The sequence below is a fragment of the Cetorhinus maximus genome, chromosome 23 (assembly GCF_964194155.1).
Source record: "Cetorhinus maximus chromosome 23, sCetMax3.hap1.1, whole genome shotgun sequence".
NCBI classification, from domain to species: domain Eukaryota; kingdom Metazoa; phylum Chordata; class Chondrichthyes; order Lamniformes; family Cetorhinidae; genus Cetorhinus; species Cetorhinus maximus.
In genome coordinates this window covers 7751583-7776196 of record NC_135901.1, presented here as the reverse complement: position 1 = coordinate 7776196, position 24614 = coordinate 7751583, and the positions used below count along the sequence as shown (strand labels likewise).

Below are 24614 nucleotides of genomic sequence, written 5' to 3'. Positions count from 1 at the left end.
AGTAGCCTTGTGGTCATGTTACTGGACTAATAATCAGGAAACGTGAGTTCAAATCCCACCGTGGCCGGAAGGAATTTAAATTAGGTTCATTAAATGAATCTGGAATTAAAAGTGAGTAACAGTGATCATGATACTATAATTCCTGTTGTAAAAAACCATCTGGTTCACTAATGTCCTTTAGGGAAGGAAATCTGTCATCCTTACCCGGTCTGGCCTGCATGTGATTCCAGAACCACAGCAATGTGGTTGACTCCTAGCTGCCCTCTGCAATGGCCCAGCAAGCCACTCAGTGGAATTCAAGAAAGCAAATCCCCATCATCTTCTCAAGGGAAAATGAGGAAGGGGCAATAAATGCCAGCCATGAGTGAACGGAAAATAAGGGACCTGCCACCTTTAGGTTTGGGCTAATGTCTCTCTGCTCATCTCCACATGACCCATACGTTACATTTCGTGGTGGCACAATGATCAAGGTTTGCGTTTAATTCTGAGGATACTAGCTTGGGTGCCAGGAAGTGGGAACTTCAGTAAGGAACACAACAACTGAACTCAGAGGAGGTGGCGATGGAAGGTGTTTAGGTGTAGAGAGACTGTATGTAAACTACATAACATTGTGGTGTGAGCACTCATCCATTTATTGTCGTGTTCAGAAGGTGCCAGTGTGTGGTGGACTCATGTTCCTCCGTCTTTGGCAGGAAGGGATCATTCTGGCTTCCTGTTATGGTGTGGTGAAGACAGCAGAGACAAGGTGTTTATAGTCTGGGATCCTTAAAAGCCCGTGTCTTTCGTGTGGAGACATCAGTTGCAAGTTTCATGGTCTGGTCCGCTTGGCTCTCAGTCCCTGTTCCAGAGTCAGTCCCTGTTCCAGCTTCAGCAATGCAAGATCTTCATGATGGCTTTGCGGAACTCCACGTTGAAGGTCGTGTAGATGATGGGGTTGATGACGTAACCCAGCCAGGCGGAGGCGCTGTAGAGCGCTGGCGGGATGTAGCACGTCTGGCAGTGGACGTTCAGGATCTGAGTGATGAAAAACGGCAGCCAGCAGATGATGAAGACGCCTGCCAATCCGACAGAGAGAGAGAGGAAAAGAGTCATCAATGCACGTGTGGGCCATTTGTCATCGCAACACAGTGACTCACGAAAGGGTTCCTACCCCACTCAGCTCCTCAACCACATGGCAACAGGGCATCCATTAATTACTTATAGTTGCTAGTTCTTTGCTAAAATTCACATTACATCTCTGGCACACAAGCTTACAAATTTGGTATCATCGGTATAGAATCCAATCCTAGAACATAGCGATTTCATACAACTTAGCCTATTGTTCTAGATCATTGTAACACTATAGGACTCTGACTAATCTACTGGGAGTATGGTAACACTATACACAGCCAATTAGTCTAGATCATTACATTTCCGTGCAGCTTGACCTATTGCTCTAGAACGTTGTGGTCTAGTGGAATGCAGCCTATTGTTCTAGATCGCAGCAAAACCTATGAACTTGGGCTGTTGATTTAAGTCATTGTGCTACAATGCAACTTAATCTATGGTTCTAGATCATTGTGCCACAACGAACCTTTGACTATTTTGCTAGATCATTTCCAGACTATGGAAGTTAGTCCACAGTTATAGAGCATGAAATTTATCCTACAGCCCTAGATCATTTCAAGATCCATGGATCTATCCTGTTCTTATAAATCATTGAGACACAATGGAATCTCGTCTATTGTTCTAGATGGTTGCAACGACATAGAACTCGGTCTGTTGTTCTAGATCATTATAAGAACCGATAGAATTTGCCTATTCTAGATCATGTTGACACAATGGCACCTAAAACATTGTTCGAGACCACCGAGGCTGTGGATCTTGGGCTATTGTTCTAAATCATTGTGTCTCAGTGGAACATAGTCTATTGTTCTAGTTTGTTCTAGACTCACCTAAGACAACCGCCAACCGTGTTGCTTTCTTCTCCTTCTGGTGGGACAGTTTGCTTTCGCTGCTGATTTGGCCACTGGCACCTGTTTCTCGTCCGACACCCTCTACTCTTCCAAAGCGCTCCGCCTGAAGACCTTTGCTTGGCCATTGCACTCGGGGTCCCCGGATGCCTCGATGGAGGAAGGGGCCTTCCATTTACCAGCCATCAGGCAGGATCCGGAAGTGATCCCGAGCTGGAAAGCCAGCAGAGTTCCTGTTGGCCTTGACCTCTCGGGATGCCCCACAAAGCGGGCTCCCTCAGATTCTTCAGAGTAAGGGATTGCTTCTCGTACCATTGTCTAGGATGCCAAAAAGAAGAGAAAATGGGTGTTACCAACACCCAACAGCACAGACCAGAACACACACAAATCACAGGGGAGGACAAGGAAGGGAATAACAAAAGGCCCTTGGTTCCAAGTCACCATTTTGTACATGGGGTGTGGGCAGTCAACTTGTTCACAGAATCATACTGCACAGGAGAAGGCCATTAAGCCCATCAAGCCTCTGCTGGCTCTTTGAAAGAGCTTTCCAATTAGTCCCACACATCCGCCCACTCTTTGCCTAACAGCCCAGCAAATTTTTCCCCTTCAACTATTTATCCAGTTTCTCTTTTGAAAGTTACTACTGAATCTGCTTCCACCGCCCTTTCAGGCAGCGCCTTCCAGATCACAGAAACTCACTGTGTAAAAAAGAAAAAAAATTCTCCTCATCTCCCCCTCTTTCTTTCACTGGTTCTCTTCAATCTGTGTCCCTCTGGTTTCCGACCCTCCTGACACAGGAAACAGTTTCTCCTTATTTACTCTATCCAAACCCCTCATGATTTCACCCATCTCGATTAAATCTCTCTCTTAACCTTCTCTGCTCTAAGGAGAACAATCCCAACTTCTCCAATCTCCCCGTGGAAGTGAAAGGAATTGGGGTTCTGTGCGATGGGAATGGATGAATCTATTGACATTCTGCGCAATAGGAGTGAAGGAGAAGGGGCTTGTTCCATTGGGATTGTGTACAATGGGAGTGAGTGGGAAGAGGTTTGGGTCCATTGAGATTCCGTGCGATGGCAGTGAATGGGAAGAGAGTTGATCAATGACCTTTGGAATGATTGGTGACCTTAGTGACAAGTGGGAATTTCGGCCACTCAAATTGAACTGGGAATTTGTCAATCAGCTCCGAGGATTCTGATGTCTCCAGATGAGGCCTCACCAATTTCTTCTTACTCACACTGGTGCTCCCGTTTCATTGGACCATTAAAGTGCAAAGTTTGACATCTTCCGGGTGTGTGCAATTATTCTGAAACTAAATAAAACAAAAAATGGAATTATCGACCCTGGCAACAGTGTAGGCACGAACATGGATACAAATACTTCATATTGGCCATAAAGAAAACCCTTTGTTTACAACTTGAATTGAGAGATTATCCATTAAATAAGGCAAAAATCCTTTCAAAATTACTGACTTAAGTACTGCATTTTAAAAAAATTATTCGTTCATGGGATGTGGGCTTCGCCGGCTGGGCCAGCATTTGTTGCCCATCCCTAATTGCCCCTTGAGAAGGTGGGGGTAAGCTGCCTTCTTGAACCGTTGCAGTCCATGTGGTATAAGTACACCCACATTGCTGTTAGGGAGGGAGCTCCAGGATTTTGACCCAGTGACAGTGAAGGAACAGCCGATGTATTTCCAAGTCAGGATAGTGAGTGACTTGGTGAGGAACCTCCAGGTGGTGGTGTTCCCATCTATCTGCTACCCTTGTCCTTCTAGATGGTCATGGTCATTGGTCTGGGAGGTACGGTCTAAGGAGGCTTGGTGAGTTGCTGCAGTGCGTCTTGTAGATGGTACTCTGTGCTGCCACTGTGCGTCGGTGGTGGATTGAGTGAATGTTTCAGGTGGAATATGATTGTGTGAAACGTGCAGTAATATTGCACAAGGAAATTTCACTCTAAAAAGCATGTTTTTTAAATAGTAAAGCAAGATACTGTCCCCTTCAAACACTCCCAGGACAGGTACAGCACGGGGTTAGATACAGAGTAAAGCTCCCTCCACACTGTCCCCACCAAACACTCCCAGGACAGGTACAGCACGGGGTTAGATACAGAGTAAAGCTCCCTCTACACTGTCCCCATCAAACACTCCCAGGGCAGGTACTACATGGGGTTAGATGTACATTTCCCTCTATACCTGCCAATCTGCAGCCTCTTACAACTGACCAACATCCTATACTTGTGGTGACCTCACTTCCGCTGTCATCCTGTATCCTCCCTTAAATGGCAGGTTGAAAGCAACTCTGCATCATGGCAGCGTGTCTGATACAAAATAGATCGAAGCCACTCTAACCCATGTCGAACTGAACCCGTGCAGCCTCTACACAAAGCAAACTTGGGCAGGATTTAATTGCAGTGTCTAGAGGTTAAAGGTCAGTCACTTACACCACGCCCAGTACGCACATCCCCTCATTTTAATATTTGAGCTTGTTATTTACTCTTTCGGCCTTTATGGGCGGTTGGGTTTCATGCTCCATGGCAACGCTGATCCTCTTAGCTGCCATGCGCTTCCTCCTCCATCTCAGCATGGCATAGATCTGGACGTAAACTAACAGCGTCACGATGAAGGGAACGTAGAAGGAGACAATAGAAGAATATAAGATGAAAGAAGTTTTCATGATGGCACAGATGGTCTCTTCCCTTTTATCTGGAAGAGGACAGAGCACATTCCTGGTCTCCATAATTGCAAAAACTGTCATTGAGCACTGGGGAAGGTGTAACTAAAGGTTCACAAAGATGGCACTCGAATTACGAGCTTATAACTATCAGGCAAGACTGAACAGGCTGGGACTCTTTCCTCTAGAAAAGAGAAGGCTGAGGGGTGACCTGATAGAAGCCTTTAAAACTATGAAAGAGTTTTGACAGGGTGAACCTAGAGAAGTTGTTTCCATTTTTGGGGTGGGGTGGGGTGGGGTGGGGGAGGGTAGGGCTGGTGGGAGACCAGAACTAGACAGCCATCAATATAAGATAGTCACTAGTGTTGTATGTGCCTGCATGCCACTGTAATGTAAAGGTACACGGCAGAGTAAGGGTCAGAGAGGGACTGGAGAATAGCACCACCCACGGTATGATGTATAAAGTCACATGGTAACAGACTGAGAGAACAGTCTAGAGAGAACGCTTTGGAACCAGCCTGCATGGAGGTAGCAGCGCCATGCATGACAGTAACCTGAGTTCTGTAAGTAGATAAAGAGTTCATGTTTAAATCTACAAGTCTCAAGGTTGCATCATTGAGACACCACTGCGCACCATAATACAATATGGTTGGCAGTGGTGGGATACCAGCACTATCAGTATAGGGCAACAACTAGTAAATCCAATGGGGAATTCAGGAGAAACTTCTTCACCCAGAGAGTGGGGAAAATGTGGAACACTCTCCCACAGGGAGTGGTTGAGGTTAATAATATCGATGTATTTAATGGGGAAGTTGGATAAACACATGAGGGAGAAAGGTATAGAAGGAAGTGGTGATAGGGGAGATAAAGAGGGGGTGGGACTGGGCTCATGTGGAGTATAAATTCTCCTCCTCCCCACCTCTGGTTGTTTTCCCGATTCTCTTCAATCTGTGGTCCTCTGGTTACCGACCCTCCTGCCACTGGAAACACTTTTTCCTTACTCTGTCAAAACCTCTCATGATTTTGCATGCCTCAATTAAATCTCCCCCTGAACCTTCTCTGCTCTAAGGAGAACAATCCCAGCTGATCTGGTCTCTCCATATAACTGAATTCCCCAATCCTTGGGACTGCTGTGAGAATTCTCATGCCGCTCCCTTACCATAGAAGGAGACAATAGAGGAATAAAAGAAGGGTTCTTTATGGGCACAGCTTACCAGGGTGTTTTTTTAGCCCGAAGAGCAGCGGGCATGAGATGGCGAAGGACAGCATCCAGACCATGGTTATCATCAACGTGACTCTCCGCTTGGATATTGTAGAGCATTGGCATGGCACCCGCTGTATACCTGCAAGGGGTGTACAAGAAACAGGTTAGAGCTGTTAATGAACCGGATGGTCTTTAAAAAGCTCCAAAATAGGTGGTGAGTGAAGCAGGGAAGTAAGTTCAATAGGTCAAATGGCGTACTCCTGTAGCCATGACAACCAAGGGAGGTTGAGGATGAGGATCCATTGATCCAATCGGAAAAAGGTACACAATACTCCCAAGAACTAGCAAACAGCCAGACAAATAGGAGCAGGAGGAGGCCATTCGGCCTCTCAAGCCTGCCTCACCCATTCATTAAGATCATGGCTGATGTTCTACTTCAAATCCACTTTCCCACCTCAGTGCCCAAAAATCTATCAATCTGAGTCTTGAGTATACCCAATGATGGAGCATCCATAGCTCTCTGGGGTAGATAATTCCAAAGATTCACAACCCTCTGAGTGAAGAAATTTCTCCTCATCTCAGTCCAAAATGGCTGACCTCTTATCCTAAGACTGTGACCCCCACCATTGTTCCAGACTCCCCAGCCAGGGGAGGGGGTGGGGGTGGGGGGTTAACAGCCTCCCAGAATCGACCCTGTCAAACCCCCGAAGAATTTTGTACATTTCAATTAGATCACCTCTCATTCTTCTAAACTCCAGAGAATATGGGGCCATTCTACTCAATCTCCCCTCATAGGACATCCCTCTCATCCCAGGAATCAGTTTAGTTAGAGTTATGGATGGGGTTAGGGAGTTAAGGATGGGGTTAGGGAGTTAGGGTTAGGAGTAGGGAGTTAGGGATGGGGTTAGGGTTAGGGGTAGTCAGTTAGGGGTGGGGTTTGGGGAGTTAGGGATGAGGTACGGAGTTAGGGATGGGGTTAGGGCTGGAGTTGGGAGTTACAGATGGGGTTGGAGAGTTAGGGATGGGGTTAGGGAGTTACGATTAGTGATAGGGAGTTGGGGATGGGGTTAGGGAGTTAGGGTTGGGTTTGGGGTAAGGGGTAGGGTTAGGGATCCAGAACTGTGCACAATATTCGGGTGTAGTCTCACCAAAGATCTATATAATTATTTTAAGACATCTTTACTTTTATATGCCAATCCGTTTGCAATAAAGGCGAACATGCCATTTACCTTTCGAGTTCCTTTCTGTACCTACCTGCTGTCTTTCTGTGATTCGTGTACAAGGACACCCAGGTCCCTCTGCATCCCAATATTTCCCAGTTTCCCACCATTTCCAACCAGGATCACAAGCGGGACAGCCTCTCTCATGGGAGGGTCCCATTCTCTATCGAGCTTCAGGGAGGAGGGGGGGAACCTTGTCAATGCACATCTGAAGAACCTGGAGTCATGAAAGGGCCACTCGCTGGCCGTTGGTTCTCGGTGGCCCCACTCCTCCCAAAACTAGGGAGCCCAGGGAAAGTAATGGAGGAAGAAGGGAGGGTGGTGGGTAAAGGCCTGAGGAGGGAGGTGGGGGGTGGAGTGCAGTGAAGAGAGGGAGGAAGAGTCTAGCTACCCTTGTGCAGCCCAGAGGGAACTCCACTGACAATGGCACACGCGTGTCATGTACCCCACTGGAACCCTGATGTGTATGAATTCAGATGGACACATCACAAATTATGAATTAGGAGCAGGAGTCGGCCACTCGGCCCCTTGAGCCTGTTCCGTCATTCAATAAGATCATGGCTGATCTGATTGTAACCTCAACCCCACATCCCGTTAACCTTTCAATCCTTTGTTAAGCAAGAATCTATCCAGCTCTGCCTTAGAAATATTCAAAGACTGCATCTTCCGCCTTTTGAGGAAGAGAGTTCCATAGGCTCACGAACCTCTGAGAGAAAAAAGTTCTCCTCATCTCTGTCTTAAATGAGCGACCTCTTATTTTTAAACAGTGACCCCTCGTTCTAGATTCTCCCACAAGAGGAAACATCCTCTCCACATCCACCCTGTCAAGACCGCTCGGGATCTTAAATGTTTCAATCAAGTCACCTCTTACTCATCTAAATTCCAGTGGATACAAGCCTAACCTGTCCAACCTTTCCTCATAAGACAACCCACACATTCTTGGTATTAGCCTGGTAAACATCCTCTGAACTGCTTCTAACGCATTGACACCTTTCCTTAAATAAGGTGACCAATACTGTACACAGTACTCCAGATACGGTCTCACCAGTGCCCCGTAGAACTGAAGCATAACCTCCCTACAATCAATTCCCCTCACAATAAACGATAACATTCTATTAGCCTTCCTAATTACTTGATGTAAAGGCTATTAGCCTTTTGTGATTCATGCACTAGGATACCCAGATCCCTCTGCATCTCAGAGCTCTGCAATCTCTCACCATTTAGATAATATGCCTCTTTTTTATTCTTCCTGGCACAGCCCCACCACCCGGTGCCAAAAGGGCTGGAGAAGCAGGTTGTCCGCTACCATTTTAAGTCTGTTGCTGTGCAGTTTCCGCCAGGTGGAGTGAAATTAAACCCCTTTTTCCGATCTTCTCAGGACTTCACAGCACCGAAGGAGGCTATTCTTCATCTATTCTGCATTTCCTACACTGCCAAAATCCGAGAGGTTATAACTCTCGGGAAAAACTGAACAGGCTGGGGCTCTTTTCTCTAGAAATGAGAAAGCTGAGGGGTGACCTGATTAAGACGATGAAAGGGGTTTTTCGATAGGGCAGCGAAAGTCTTTCTATTTTTGTGGGGTGAGACCAGAACTAAGGGCTATCAATATTTGATTGTCACTAAAAGGTGAGATGGCGGCATAGCATTAATGTCTGGACTATTAATCCAGAGGCCTAGGCTAATGCTCTGGGAGACATGGGTTCAATTCCCACCACAGTGGTAGGTGGAATTTAAATTCAATTAATAAATCTGGAATTGAAAGCTAGTCTCAGTAATGGTGACCATCCATTGTCATAAATACCCTGTTTGTTTCACTGATGTACTTTCGGGAAGGAAAGTGTGATAGAGTTGATTTTCTAGGCAGCTTTGCTTGGTGGAAACGTTGAACTTTATTTACAAGACGGCAGCAGCAGTTACATGTGTGCATCTAACTCTATAACTAAAGATGAATTCTCTCCTCGAGGGTCCCCCTGCTGCTAACTCATTGGTCCGTACAGGTCGTGTGATCTTACAACACAGGAGTATTCTTAAAGCTACAGTCCTACGTTTATCTGAACTATAATTACTGTAGCCACCCGCCCCCCACCCCCCAACCTTAAACTTTTCTCTACCTTTTGTATTTATCTCATGCCATCACAATAGTTACGCAGGTCATGAAATTACAAATTCAGTCTTTAAGATGGTTTCCTGATCTGTGTGGAACGTCGAAGCTCCACGACTTCCGATTCTTTTGCAGGAACCATATTCTCTGGAACCGCATTAACATCAGTTACCTCATTAGGCACAGGCAGTTCAGTGTCTTCCACTCCGACAGAGACATCGGGCATGTCTGTCCTTGGTTGAGCAACTTCAACAGGAACCATAGGTTCAGCAATGGTTAGAGGTGGAACATCATTTTCTTGGGATATCTCTCTTCCTCAATGATCCACATGCTTACGGGTGATCCGGCCCTCCACTTCCATGCGGTACGACAATGGTCCGGTCACAGAGCTTACTTTACCAGCTAACGACTTCAGTCCTTACATACACTGTTTCTTCAACAGTAAATTGTTGCTCATGACTATGCAAATCAGGAGTCGCTTTTTGGTTCCCTTGACTTTTCTCCATCTTACCCTCCTAATTGGGATTGTTCTGTAGTGAAATAGGAAACGAAGAAGTTTATTTTCCGATGATTCACCTGTTAACTTTTTCATTCTCGCCTTTTATTGTCTTTTCAGGATCTTCCTCCTTTTTGTCTTCTGCTTTCTACCACAGAGTATAGTCTTGGCCTTCATCTTGACTTCACTGTCGGCCAGACTTCTCTCAGGTGATTTCTCAACTTGTCTTAGTTCAGTAATTGAGTTACCCATGACTTCATTATCTACTTGCATCTTGGAAAGTTCTACGACCTTTACTTTCAAGGTCTCTTTAGCTTCATTCAGCTGATTCTTCAGCTCTTCTGTCTCCTTCGTGTATCTGTTGGCTTCCTCCTGGAACCTTGAACATTGCTGCGTCTTCTGTGCCAATTCGTTCTTCAGTTTGCTCAGACTGACGTTAAATTCTTCCTGCTTCTCTTCTTAATTTTCCAGAGGTACAAATTTTGACCTGAGGGATCCTTGTGGTGTGTGAGGGTCTTTCAACAGGGTTTTTCTTTTCTTTGCGAAACTCACTCGCTTCAACTTGAACTCTGTAATTCAGCAGAGTCGCCTTGAGTTTCTTCTGCTGTTCTTCCATGTCGTTGTTTAAGACAGTCTTCATTTCTTCAGGTTGCTGAATAGCTACACATTCCATTTGCATCCAGATGCGGTCCTTGGACTCTCTAGGCTCTTTCTGAAGGACCTTACCTTGTTCCTTTTCCAACTCAGGAACTCTTCCTGCTTCCTTTTGAAATCTCATTGGCCAATCAAGGTTAGTTTCCCTCAACCAATTTCGACGTAGAAGGCTTGGTCCTGTACCTTCTAATACCATCACTGGTAGTTGTGCTGTTTGGTGTCTATAATAAGCAGGTACTCTGGTGATACCTTATACCTGGATTTCTTCGACTGTGTACGTTTTCAACTTGGTAGACGTTTGTTCCAAATTTAATTGTTGAGCACCTTTATTTAAATATTTGAAATTGTGTTCTCCTACTACAGTGGTAGAAGCACCAGTGCCTACTTCCATTATTAAGAGTTTCCCATTCACCTGTAAAGTGACAGTGACTGGCTCTGTCTTCCCAACTCTCATGTTGAATAAGGATTAAATGTCAGAATTGGTTGTTTCTGGCTCTTCCACACTATATACTTCATTGGGCTTTGTTTGTTGCCCGGAAGCCTGTTTTAATGTTGTGTTGCAATGTTTCAATATGTGTCCTTTTTTGTGACAAAAATAACACTCCACCTTTTAAATTGCCAATCGTTAGGAGTGTGATTGTTTCCACGTCGATAAAACTTAGTTTTCGAATTTGCTAATAAACTGGTTCCTCAATTTTCGGTTAGCGGGGGCTGTTTCCCGCTTCACGGCGGAGTCCTGGATTTTCGCGCCACTTTCAGTTGACCGTTCCCGCCCAACTAGGAAAATGGCGCCATTTTGTGCACCTTGAATCGCTTGTGAATCCCTTACAGCGCTTTCCATCGCACGTACTATTTCTAATGCTTTCTTAAAATCAAGATCCACTTCAGTCAGCAATCTTCGCTGAATAGCATCCTCTTGCACGCCAGAGACCAAAATAATCTCTGAGCATATCATTCAGGCTTTCACCAAAATCACAATATTCCATGAGTTGTTTTAATTTCGCCACATAGGTAGCAATGGTCTCTCTTGGGGCTGTATTCAGTGAACTGAACGTGAACCTCTGCATTGTGACTGAGGGTTTGGGTTGAAAATATTCCTTATTGTTACTAATTTACTGAGGGTCTTCAAGTCAGGGGCACTGGGGGTCGTCAAGCTTCAAATTAAACTTTAGGTTTTGCCCCCATAAATACTCAGGAGAATCGCTCTCCTCTTTTCCTCCCCTGTGGTTAAAGGTACAGTCCTATGTTTATCAGAACTATAATTACTACAGAAAACCCTTTTATAGACCCACAGAGATGTGGTTGACTCTAACCCTAACTCTGACGGGTCATTCAGTTGAAGGGTGATATTGACCTAGCCAGCGGATGCCCAGATTCCTAAAAATAAATCCAATGGTGAATTTAGGAGATACTTCTTTACCCAAAGATTGGGGAGAACGTGGAACTCGCATCCAGGGAATGGTTGAGGTGAAAAGCATCGATGAATTTAAGGGGGAAGCAGGATAAATACACGAGGGAGAAAGAAATAGAAGGATATGGTGAACGGGGTGAGGTGAAGAGGGGGTGGAAGGGGGCCCGTGTGGAGGAGAAACACTGGCACAGAGCAGATGGGCCGAATGGTCTGTTTCCGCACTGGCGAACGCCACTGAAAGCCCTCCAGTTACCTGTCGATGCTGATGGCACACAGGCTGAGGATGCTGGCTGTGCGCAGCATCACGTCCAGTGTCACAAAGATGTCACAGTGAACCCAGCTGAAACGCCACTCACCAACCACCTTTAACCAGAGCAAAGTACAAACAGCATCAGCAACAGTTCACAGCCAGGGTAGCATCCCTTCAAGCAAACCCTTCCACAAGATCACAGAACACCTCCAGCCATCCGGACGTCTGTTCACTGACTGGAGCTCTATATCCAGCCTTAAATCCAGATAAAAGATCTGCATTCCTACAGTGCCTTGCCCTTTGGTTCTGACCTGAAACGTTAACTCTTTTCTTCTCCGCAGATGCTGTCAGACCTGCTGAATTTTTCCAGGTATTTTTATTTTTGTTTTGGATTTCCAGCATCCGCAGTTTTTTGCTTTTACATTAATTCTGTTTCTCTCTCCACAGGTGCTGGTTGTTTCCAGCATTTTCTGTTCTTATTTCGGATTTCCAGCGCCCTCAGTATTTTGTTCTTCTACTGCCTTTGGGCACAAGACACCTAAGAGCAGTGCTTCTAAAATACTTCCGTTAGTCGACCACTTTTGCAGGCGGCGTGGGAGGGGCGGGGAGGGGGAGGGGGGTGGCTGCAGGGAACAGAGCCCAAGGGCCACCAACCGATTCTACCCCACCCACTTTCAATTGTCTTCCCCAAATAAGCTCATCAGAATTAACGGGAAGAATGGCTCCAAGGAATATGTTTATGGAAACTGAAGCTCATCCAAACTCAATTTTAGAATTCTCATCCCTGTTTTCAAATCTTTCCTTGTGCCCCATCCCTCTCTCTGTAACCTCCTCCAGTCCCTACAACCCTCTCTATCTCTGTAACCTCCTCTAGTCCCTACAACCATCCCCATCTCTGTAACCCCCTCCAGTCTCCATAACCCTCCCTATCTCTGTAACCTCCTCCAGTCCCTACAATCATCCCCATCTCTGTAACCTCCTCCAGTCCCTACAACCCTCCCTATCTCTGTAACCTCCTCTAGTCCCTACAACCAACCCCATCTCTGTAACCCCCCCTACAGTCCCTATAACCCTCCCTATCTCTGTAACCTCCTCCAGTCCCTACAATCATCCCCATCTCTGTAACTCACTCCTGTCCCTACAATCCTCCCTATCTCTGGAACCTCCTCCAGCCCCTATCTCTCTCTTTCTTTATATCTCTCTCTCTCTCTTTCTTTCTTTCTATCTCTCTCTCTCTCTGGCTTTAAGACGTTCCATAAAACCTCACTCTGTGACTGAGCTTTTGGTCACCGGTCCCTCATATCTCCTGATGTGGCTCGAGGTCAAATATTGTTTGATAATCACTCCTCTGAGGCACCTTGGAGACACTTCATTAAATTGAAGGTGCTGTAGAATCATAAGTTGTTGTTGAAATTATAAACTTTCTGCTGCTGTTTTGCTGTTGACAGATTTGCACTCACTGACATTCTCATTAAATAATACATAAATTATTAACTCATGCCAGAGAAAAAGCCTAGACATTTTCATATTCTATACATGAATATGCCAAGAGAACGTGTTGATTTTAATCATTTGAATATGTGCTCTAACATCATCTTAACAATCTTCTGTTGAGAAACTAACACTTATTCTGCACCTACGTTAATCAAACTTGGACAACATTAGCTTAACACTTGGGTCGTTTTATGCATTTGTCACTGATGTGGTGTCTTTGATGAACAGACCACAGGAGACTCAGGTACAGGTTATGATCGTTTATTCGAGCAATTGCAAGGAGGGCACCATCTCAATTCAGCTTGAGACAGTATTCTGCTAAGCTACAAGTGTTCACCATATTTATACATTATTTGTCACATACAAGAACATCCTCCAGATTCCGATCTTGTCAACATATAGCTTTACATTAAACAGACAAGTCTCTGGTACAAAGGTACATGCATCATCTGACTCTATTTTCACCCAGGCAGAGACCTGCCTTCCTATCTAAACTGGGACCATCTGTCCTTCCCCTATCTGTTGAAGAGCACACTTAATATATGTTCTTGCCATCCTCTGACTCCAATCTAACTCCCAGGACCTTGCTGGTGATTGCAAACTTGCTGGTGTACAAAGTTTGAGAGTGCAAAAGGTTCATTTGGTTTAACTGTTTAATTGTTGATTTACTGATTTGCGCTGGCCTGCCTATAGATTCTAATTTAAGTAATTCATTCCCTTATAATGAATTCTCCCTTCCCATAAATTTGCATTTACTTTCTTCCCCCTAAAAGTCACTGAGGTCCATAGAGATACTACATCTCCATTGAAAAGAATATAAAAGGCGAAAATAGTAATTCGGGTAATTTCAAGATGAAGAATGTTCCAAGAGATTAAACGCTTGTGGACAATCTAGATAGTACAAAGTATAAATGAGTTTGACAAGCACTGCAGCAAATAATATTTACAGTAATTCTCATTTCCTATAAAACTAATTTTGCTCCAGATTTAATTTTGTGAGAATAGTGCGATTAGATATCCAGCGGAGACATTATACAAAATTAATTATCTAGCAGTTGGATGATAATGAATGAATATTTTATTATCTGTGCACTGTAGTTTCATTGTTTCATAGTTTCATCACAATAGTTTCATTGCGCCGGCTGATCTTATGTTTGCTTTTTCTTTATTTGAAGTGGTAATGAAAGCGATTGAGAGATGGGATTGCGAGATTCGCTCTTTGGAGGATCACAACACTCAGAAGAGTGCCCGACGGCTGTAATACTAACCCCCATCCATGACGATCGTTCAGCTGCCGAGGGTTGGCCACGACAATGTGGGAACGGCTTTTGCTAAGGCGGATAAGCCTTCGGTGCAAGTGAGCGTCACCAGCAGGGGGCGAGGTGAGGAAGAGCGACTTTTAATCACACAGCAAGTTGTTCTGATCTGGAAGGCGCTGCCTGAAAGGGCGGTGGAAGCAGATTCAATAGGAACTTTCAAAAGGGATGAATCGGATAAATACTGGAAGGGGAGAAATTTTCAGGGCGACGGGGGAAAGAACAGCGGGGGCTGGGCGAGAGTGGGGCCTAATTGGATTGATCTTTCAAAAAACTGCAGCAGACTCAATTTTCTTTTTATCTTTTTCATGGGATGTGGGAGTCGCTGGCAAGGCCAGCATTTGTTGCCCATCCCTAATTGCCCCTGAACTGAGTGGCTTGCTCGGCCATTTCAGAGGACAATTAAAAGTCAACCACATTGCTGTGGGCCTGGAGTGACATGTAGGCCAGACCGGGTAAGGACGGCAGATTTCCTTCCCTAAAGGGCATTAATGAACCAGATGGGTTTTTACGACAATTGATGATAGTTTCATGGTCACCATGACTGAGACTGGCTTTCAGTTCCTGATTTATTAATTGAATTTAAATTCTACCAGCTGCCTTGTAGGGATTTGAACCCATGTCCCCAGAGTGTTAGACTGGGCCTTCAGATTACTAGTCCAGTGACATTGCTATTACGCCACTGTCTCTCCATTTGATGGGCCAAATGGTCTCTTTCTGTGCTGGACCATTCCAATGATGACCCAATCGAATGGTGAAAGAGGCTCGATGGACTGAATGGCCTGCTCCTGTCCCTATTGTGCACAGTTTTGGTCTCCTTACCTAAGATCTTGCCATAGAGGAAGTGCAATGAAGGTTCACTAGGCTGATTCCTGGGGTGGCAGGATTGTCATATGAGGAGAGATTGGGCTGACTAGGCCTGTATTCACTGGAGTTTAGAAGAATGTGAGGGGATCTCATTGAAACGTATAAAATTCTGACAGGGCTGGACAGCCTGCATACAGGGACGATGTTTCCTCTGGCTGGTGGGGCGGTCTAGAACAAGGGGTCATAGTCTCAGGAAATGGGGTAGGCCATTTAGGGCTGAGATGAGGAGAAACTTCTTCACTCAGAAGGTGGTGAACCTGTGGAATTCTGTACCACAGAGAAGTCACTGAGTATATTTAAGAAGGAAATAGATGGATTTCTAGACTCCAAAGGCATCAAGGGGTATGGGGAGAGTACGGGAGTGTGGCGTTGAGATAGAGGGTCAGCAATGACCATATTGAATGGCGGAACAGACTCCAAGGGCCGAATGACCTACTCCTGCTCCTATTTTCTGTAGCCAGGATTTTATGGCCCCACCGCGGCGTGTCTCTCCCCCAGCGGACGCGGCGAGCCATTTAAATCTCCATTTAGTTCGGCGGGACCGTAATATCCCGCCGGGCAAGAGGGGCCATAAAATCCTGGCCTACGTTTCTATACGGTCAAGTTCAGTCTTGTGTTGTTCACCAATCGCCTGGTATCTAAATGGATGACCAGAAGAGAGACCTTGTTCTGGCCGTGACTGATGCGCAAGTGACTGTCTCCAGGAAGGGAAGTGGGAAAAGGACTTAGGACCTCATTGACGGGGGGTGGGATCGCTGAGGCGTGATGTCGGTAGCTGCGAGGCCCAACGCCCTTCGGGGCCCTCCCGCCTTTCGATAAGCGGGACCGAACTAACGCTTTAACCTCCAGATAGACAACCCAGGGTATCACCAGCGTGGCCACCAGTAGATCTGCCACAGCCAGGCTGACGATGAGGTAGTTGGTGGTGGTCTACAGTGCCCTCTCCCTGGACACTGCCATGCATATCAACACATTGCCAAACACCACCACGAAGATCAGGAGGCTGAGCAATGCCGCGTAGAAATTGTAGCGATGCCTCCATTGCTCACCGGCCCCGTTGCTCCAGGGCCCCAGCTCCCTCATCTGCGAGTCATTCAGGGCGGCCATGTTTGGAGCAGCCATTGGCAGCAACCTCCGAACTCCAGCCTCCTCAGTAGCCTGCAGAGGAAAGAAGGCAAAGATTTAACCCCAACCAAGTGGGAAAATGGTGCAACAATACCGGCGATCCAGGCACCAAGGGTAAAAAGGAAGCAATTGCGGCAACAACAACTTATATTTATCTAGCGCTTTTAGCATGGCAAAGCGTCCCAAGGTGCTTCATAGGAGCATTATTACATTTGACACCGAGCCACATAAGGAGATATTGCGGCCAATAATTCGGTCAAAGAAGTCAGTTTATAAGGGGTATCTTAAAGGAGGAGAGAGAGAGAGAGAGAGTCAGAGAGGTTTAGCGAAGGAAATCCAGAGCTTAGGGCCCCTGGCAGCTAAAGACACGGCTGCCAATGGTGGAGCAATGGGAATCGGAGGATGCTCAAGAGGGCAGGATTGAGGAACGCAAGGAGGATTAAATCAGATGATCTGGTCATTAGCCGCCTTGAAGTTGGCGGGATCTTGCTGTGTTCAATTTGGCACTCGCCTTTGATACTTCAGTCATTTGTTCAAAAAGGCTTTGGGACATGGGCAGGTCCAAAATGCGAACAATAGTTCTCTAAAATGTTCACATAAACACCCCTTAAACGGTGCCTCAATCCAATCTAGTTGGCTTTGACCAACAGTAAAGATTATGGTCGGCGAAGGTGTCATCTCCGGATGTTCAACTGTAACTTAATCTGATTCCATTAAAACTGCCTTATCAAAACATTTATTAAATCAATAAAACCTCTTGTATGTCAAGCATTGTGCACAGACCATTTATAAGCACTAATCAGTTCACATGACGGATGTGTGTTCACAATACTTTGAGAAGATAATTATATGAAATCTATCAGCAGCCATGATATGAACTGCACAATTGTGGTCCCCAAACTATTGCTAACTCATTCATTGTATGTCGACTGGTCTACACACAAAATTAAATTACTCAATAGATAATGATCTGCAGTGGTATGATTATACTCAGGGAAAAAAACCCACCGGTCTGCTATGCCCCCTCCCCTCTCTCTCTCTAGATTCTTTCCCTACATAAATCCGCCTCGTCCTCTCTACTTACTTCTTTGAAGACTGCATAATCCTCTCCTCTCTTCCTGCTAAGTGGACCTCCAATCCCAATGTAAACCACATGGGCCAATCTCACCGGATATCAACCAGCCAATCCTGTCCCTCAGGCCAACCCTCGGGTACCCTCCTCTCTCTTCCGAGGTTAAAAGCAGGTGAGAGAGGAAATGCGTGAGGAAGGAACGAGGGAGAATGGAAGGGAAGGAAGGATGGAGGAATGGACGGAATAAATTGGGGAAATTGGTTGTACGGGAGGAAGGAAGGAAGGGATGGTGGGAGGAAAAAATATGAGGGAAGGAAAGAATAAACCACTGGATTCCATCCGACCCTTTCTCCCCTGTATAACCCACTGGATTCCACCCTGACCCTCTCTCCTCTCTAATAACACACTGGATTTCATCCTGACACTCTCTCGTCTGTATAAACAGGGAGAGGGAGAGAAGGACTGGGAGACGAGGGGAACGGGAGAGATGGAGAGAGACTGGGAGAAATGGGAGATTGGGAGAGAAAGAAACAGAGTTGGGATTCAAACCTTCAATTTTCCAAAGGCGGGTGTGGAAGAGAGCGAAGGGAGAGAGCGGGTGGAAGGTGGGGGGGGGGGGGGGTGAGGAGTGAAGACAGAGGTTGAGGTAGGGAGGAAGAACAGATTAGAGGAAAAGAAGGGAGAGAGAGAGAGCGAGAAAGGGAGATGATGAATGGGGATGGAAGAAAGGGAAAGGGAGAGAGACAGAGCGGGAGACGGGTGTAGTGGGAGAGGGAGAGAAGGAGAGGGGACCAGGGGAAATGAGAGAGCGGGAGAGACGGAGAGGGAGACCGGGGGAGTGGGAGAGTAGGAGAGAGAGAGACCTTGGGGAATGAGAGAGCAGGAGAGAAGGAGAGAGAGACTTATTTAAAAATTCATTCATGGGATTTGGGCTTCGCTGGCTGGACCAGCATTTATTGCCCATCCCTAATTGCCCTTGAGAAGATGGTGGTGAGCTGCCTTCTTGAACCGCTGCAGTCCACGTGGTGTAGGTACACCCAAAGTGCTGTTAGGGAGGGCGTTCCTGAATTTTGACCCAGTGACAGTGAAGGAACGGCCGATATATTTCCAAGTCAGGATGGTGAGTGACTTGGAGGGGAACTTCCAAGTGATGGTGTTCCCATCTATCTGCTGCCCTTGTCCTTCTAGATGGTAGTGGTCGTGGGTTTGGAAGATGCTGTCAAAGGAGTCTTGGTGAATTCCTGCTGTGTATCTTGTAGATGGTACACACTGCTGCTACTGTGCGTCAGTAGTGGAGGGAGTGAATGTTTGTGGATGTGGTGCCAATCAAGCGGGGCTGCTTTGTCCTGGATGGTGTCCAGCTCCTTGAGTGTTGAGTGAGCTGCACTCATCCAGACAAGCGGGGATTATTCCATCACACTCCTGACTTGTGCCTTGTAGATGGTGGACATGCTTTGGGGAGTCAGGAGGTGGGTTACTCGTCGCAGGATTCCTAGCCTTTGACCTGCTCTTGTAGCCACAGTATTTAAATGGCTCCTCCAGATGTTGGTAAGGAGGACTTAGGGTCGACGGGGCTGAGATTGCTGTTGTTGTTTCCGGTGCCTATGTCAATGCCAGATGGCCCATCCTGTTTCGTTCCTTTTTCGAGACTTTGTAGCGGTTTTGATACAACTGAGTGCCAGCTCGGCCATTTCAGAGGGCATTTAGGAGTCAACCACATTGCTGTGGGTCTGGGGTCACATGTAGGCCAGACCAGGTAAGGATGACCTCCTTAAAGGGGCATTAGTGAACCAGATGGGTTTTCACAACAATCAACAACGGTTTCATGGTTATCGTAAGACTTTTCATTCCAGGTTTTTACTGAATTCAAATTCCACCATCTGAACCCACCACCGTTCGAACCCAGGCCCCCAGAGCATTACCCTGGGTCTCTGGACTACTAGTCCAGCGACAATACCACTACGCCATCGCCTCCCCTAACTGGGAAGTGGGAGAGCGGAAGAGAAGGAGAGAGAGAGACCGGGGAGAATGGGAGAGTGGGAGAGAAGGAGAGAGAAACTGGAGAGAATGGCAGAGCAGGAGAGAAGGAGAGAGAGACCTGGGAGAATGGAAGGGTGGGAGAGAGACTGGGGGGAGTGGGAGAGCTGGAGAGAAGGAGAGAGAGACCCTAGAGAATGGGAGAGTGGTAGAGAGAGACCGGAGAGAACGGGAGAGCGGGAGAGAGAGACTGGAGAGAATGGGAGAGCGGGGGAGGAGAGAGAGACCATGGGGAGTGGGAGAGTGGGATAGAAGGAGAGACCGGGGTGTGGGAGAGTGGGAGGGAAGGAGAGACCGGGGAGAACGGGAAAGCGAGAGAGAGAGACCAGGGAAAATGGGAGAGCGGGAGAGAAGGAGACACCGGGGGTGTGGGAGAGAAGGAGAGAGAGAACAGGGAGAGTGGTAGAGCGGGAAAAAAGGAGAGGGAGACTGGTGGAGTGGGACAGTAGGAGGGAAGGAGAGGGAGACTAGGAGGGAAGGAGACAGAGACTAGGAGGAGTGGGAGAGAAGGAGACAGAGACTGAGGAGAGTGGGAGAACGGGAGAGAAGGAGACAGAGACTGGGAGGAGCGGGAGAGCAGGCGAGGAGAGGAAGACCAGGGGGAGTGGGAGAGCAGGAAAGAAAGGGAGGGAGACCAGGGGGAGTGGGAGAGCAGGAAGGAAAGGGAGGGAGACCAGGGAGTGGGAGAGTGGGAGAGAAAGAGAGAGATAGAGACTGGGGAGTGGGAGAGCGGAAGAGAAGGAGAGACTGGTGAGAATGGGAGAGCGGGTGGGAAGGAGAGGGAGACCAGGAGGAGTGGGAGAGAAGGAGAGGAAGACCAGGGGAAGTGGGAGAGCGGGAGAGAACGAGAGGGAGAGTGGGGAGAATGGGAGAGTCTGAGGGAAGGAGAGAGAGACACTGGGGAGAGTGGGAGAGCGGGAGAGGAGGAGAGGGAAAACAGAAGAAGGAGAGGAAGGCGGACATGACAGAGAACCAGAATAAAACAGTGACAAAAACAAGCAAACGTGTTAGTGACTGTGGAGAGTGCACAATCCAGTGTGTGGGCAGAAAGAAATGAATCATAAAATCTTACAACACAGGAAGAGGCCATTCAGCCCATTGTGCCTGTGCCAGCTCTCTGAAAGATCTATCCAATTAGTCCCACTTCCCCCACGTTGCTCTTTCCCCCATAGCCCTGAAAACATTTCCCCTTCAAGTATCTATTCAATTCCCCTTTTGAAAGTTCCTGTTGAATCTGCTTCCACCACCCTTTCAGGCAGCACCTCCCATATCACAACAACTCGCTGTGTAAAAAAAAGAAATCCCCCTTATCTCCCCCTCTGGTTCTTTTCCCGATTCTCTTCAATCTGTGTCCCTCTGTTCACCGACCCTCCTGCCACTGGAAACAATTTCTCCTTGTTTACTCCAGCGAAAACCCTGATGGTCGTAGGGAAGGTGTCACGATATCAATGCCCAATCATTTACAGCTCAAATAGCTGACTGTGAAGGTGCCAGGCTTTACCAGGTGTGGCAGGAGTGCACCAGCAGCCTTTTCCTGGCTCCGTACTGATTTCCCCGGAGCTGTGCCGAACCCATAAGACCATAAGACCATAAGACATAGGAGCAGAAATTAGGCCATTCGGCCCATCGAGTCTCCTCTGCCATTAAATCATGGCTGATAAGTTTCTCAACCCCAATCTCCCGCCTTTGCCCCGTAACCTTTGATCCCCTTACCAATCAAGAACTTATCTATCTCGGTCTTAAATACACTCAATGACCTGGCCTCCACAGCCTTCTGTGGCAATGAATTCCATAGATTCACCACTCTCTGGCTAAAGAAGTTTCTCCTCATCTCTGTTCTAAAAGGTCTTCCCTTTACTCTGAGGCTGTGCCCTCGGGTCCTAGTCTCTCTTACTAATGGAAACATCTTCCCCATGTCCACTCTATCCAGGCCTTTCAGTATTCTGCAAGTTTCAATTAAATCCCCCCTCATCCTTCTAAACTCCATCGAGTATAGACCCAGAGTCCTCAAACGTTCCTCATATGTTAAGCCTTTCATTCCTTGGATCGTTCTCGTGAACATCCTCTGGAACCTCTCCAGGGCCAGAACATTCTTCCTGAGGTATGGGGCCCGAAATTGCTCACAATATTCTAAATGTGGTCTGACCAGAGCCTTGTAAAGCCTCAGCAGCACATCCCTGCTTTTATATTCTAGTCCTCTCGAAATAAATGCCAACATTGCATTTGACTTCCTAACTACCGATTCAACCTGCAAGTTAACCTTAAGAGAATCCTGGACTAGAACTCCCAAATCCCTTTGCACTCCAGATTGCTGAATTCTCTCCCCATTTAGAAAATAGTCTATGCCTCTATTCTTCCTACCAAAGTGCATGACCTCACATTTCCCCACGTTGTATTCCATCTGCCACTTATTCGCCCATTCTCCTAACCTGTCCAACTCCTTCTGCAGCCTCCCCGCCTCCTCAATACTACGTGTCCCTCCACCTATCTTTGTATCATCTGCAAACTTAGCCAGAATGCCCTCAGTTCCTTCATCTCGATCATTAATGTATAAAGTGAAAAGTTGTGGTCCAAATACTGACCCCTGCAGAACTCCACTAATCACCGGCCGCCATTCTGAGAAAGACTCACTTATCCCCACTCTCTGCCTCCTGCCAGATAGCCAATCTTCTATCCATGCTAGTACCTTGCCTCTAACACCATGGGCTCTTATCTTACTGAGCAGCTTCCTGTGCGGCACCTGGTCTAAGGCCTTCTGGAAGTCCAAGTAGATAACATCAATTGGCTCTCCTTTGTCTAACCTACTCGTTACCTCCTTAAAGAATTCTAACAGATTTGTCAGGCATGACCTCCCCTTGATGAAACCATGCTGACTTTGCCCTATTTTATCATGCACTTTCTAGTATTCTGAAATCTCATCCTTAATAATGGACTCTAAAACCTTACCAACGACCGAGGTTGTTGAACCCACTGCCTGAGAAACAAACTTCCGGTGCTCCAGAGCTGTCCCCCATTCCCCACGAGTGAGGCAGTGCGGCACCTTCGAGAGGGAATGGGTTACCACAGGGCGGTACAAATATGTGTTGACAGGACTGATCCCAACCAGTTTGGATATAGAAAGAAAACTTGGCAGAAATGTTGCTCCCATTCACCAAATTTGTGCAGCACTGAAGGAGACCATTGAGCCCATTGAGTCCGTGCCAGCACTTCTGACGAGCGATCGGGTTAGTCTCACTACCACAACCCCCACCCTAACTCTTTCCCTTAAATGCTATTCACCTCGACCACTCCCTATGGGAGCGAGTTCCACATTCTCCCCACTCTTTGGGTAAATTCTCCTGAATTCCCCATTGGATTTATTAATGACTATCTGATATTGATAACTACTAACCACCCCTACCCCCACCGCCCAGTTCTGGTCTCCTCCACATCTTCTCTACGTCTACCCGCTCGAAACCCTTCCATCATTTTGAGGACCTCGATCAGGTCACCCCCTCAGCCTTCTCTTTTCTGGAGAAAAGAGCCCCAGCCTGTTCAGTCTTTCCTGATGGTTATAACCTCTCAGATCTGGAATCGTCCTTGTAAATCTTTTTTTGTTTTGCATCTTCTCCGGTGCCTCTATATCCTTTTTTATAATACGGAGGCCAGAACCGTGCACAATGCTCCCATTGCTCGATATAGGGTAGAACAAAATTTTTCAACGCTCACCCTCTAGAAATGAAACCAATTGCTTATTGCTCTTTTAAATGTCTCTATCATCCTTCATCACCAACTTTTCGCCACTGGCGTTACATTCCTGTTTGCTCCCCTTGATAATTTGGTGTTGAAAATTTGGTAGCACACTCACTTCTGCTCCGTCCCGAGACTCCTTGCGAGTCTCCTTCCGCTCTTCCTTCCCTGCAGCAACCACATAGCGGAGAGTCTCACTCCGGCAGAGAGAGATGTTCTCGATCATTCAGGGCTGCACTGGTGCTGCCTGTACCGAACTCTCAGCACAACCTGTCTCTCCCTTACATACACATACACACACACACACGCACCATCAGAAACCTGCTCTCCTCAACATCATCCCTCTCCCTGACAGCTTGATGTTCTCTCACAATAAGCCAGACACCAAATCGGATTACAACTCAACATGCCAGAAATTAATTCCCCCAACTATATTCATTCTGACAGTTGGAGTTTGTTTCTGCTGATGTTAATAATTGAACTGAAGTTTAGTATTCTGGTTATATAGCAAATAAATCAGCATTGTTTTAAACACATTGTCGAAGATTTCTTTCTTTCCCACCTGAGTGTTTAACATCACTTGGCTGGAGCTCAGAAAGGACAATCTGGGGGAGGATCATACGGCAGGAACAGAACTTCAGCCTGGACACAGTCCAGGAGCATGATGACCATCCACATCTTGTCCCTGTTGGATAAAATCAAACACAGCGTTTATTCTCCATCTGGTTATCTGACATTTTCATTATATACAGTTCACACGGATCTTCATGATAACACAAATATTGCATTTCCATCCTTCATTTCCATTTCGCTAATATAAGATTTGTTTCCCACAAGTCTATCTAGAACATCATATGGACCTTCCCAATTAGCAACCCGACCCGACCCCTTTTCACAAGGTTTTTAACCTGACTTCATCTCCCATTGAACAGTTAATGTAACGGGTAGGGTTGTACTCCCAGGAGGTGTTGAGATGGGCAGCACCATCTTCTCCACTGCCTGTAGTCCCACTGAGGG

At 46.7% G+C, this 24614-nt stretch overlaps 3 protein-coding genes and 1 pseudogene across 4 annotated transcripts in view; 1 reads left to right on the top strand and 3 right to left on the bottom strand.

Annotated features, from left to right (window-relative positions):
• LOC144698197 (uncharacterized) overlaps positions 1 to 24614 on the bottom strand; it is a 510286-nt gene that overhangs the window by 371583 nt on the left and 114089 nt on the right. The gene's annotated exons all lie outside the window — the stretch shown is intronic.
• The window catches only part of LOC144698215 (uncharacterized), a 186576-nt gene that overhangs the window by 52640 nt on the left and 109322 nt on the right, over positions 1 to 24614 (bottom strand). The window lies entirely within an intron of this gene.
• LOC144698216 (uncharacterized) overlaps positions 1 to 24614 on the top strand; it is a 500519-nt gene that overhangs the window by 400553 nt on the left and 75352 nt on the right. The gene's annotated exons all lie outside the window — the stretch shown is intronic.
• Positions 868 to 23823, bottom strand: LOC144697768 (D(2) dopamine receptor-like; annotated as a pseudogene).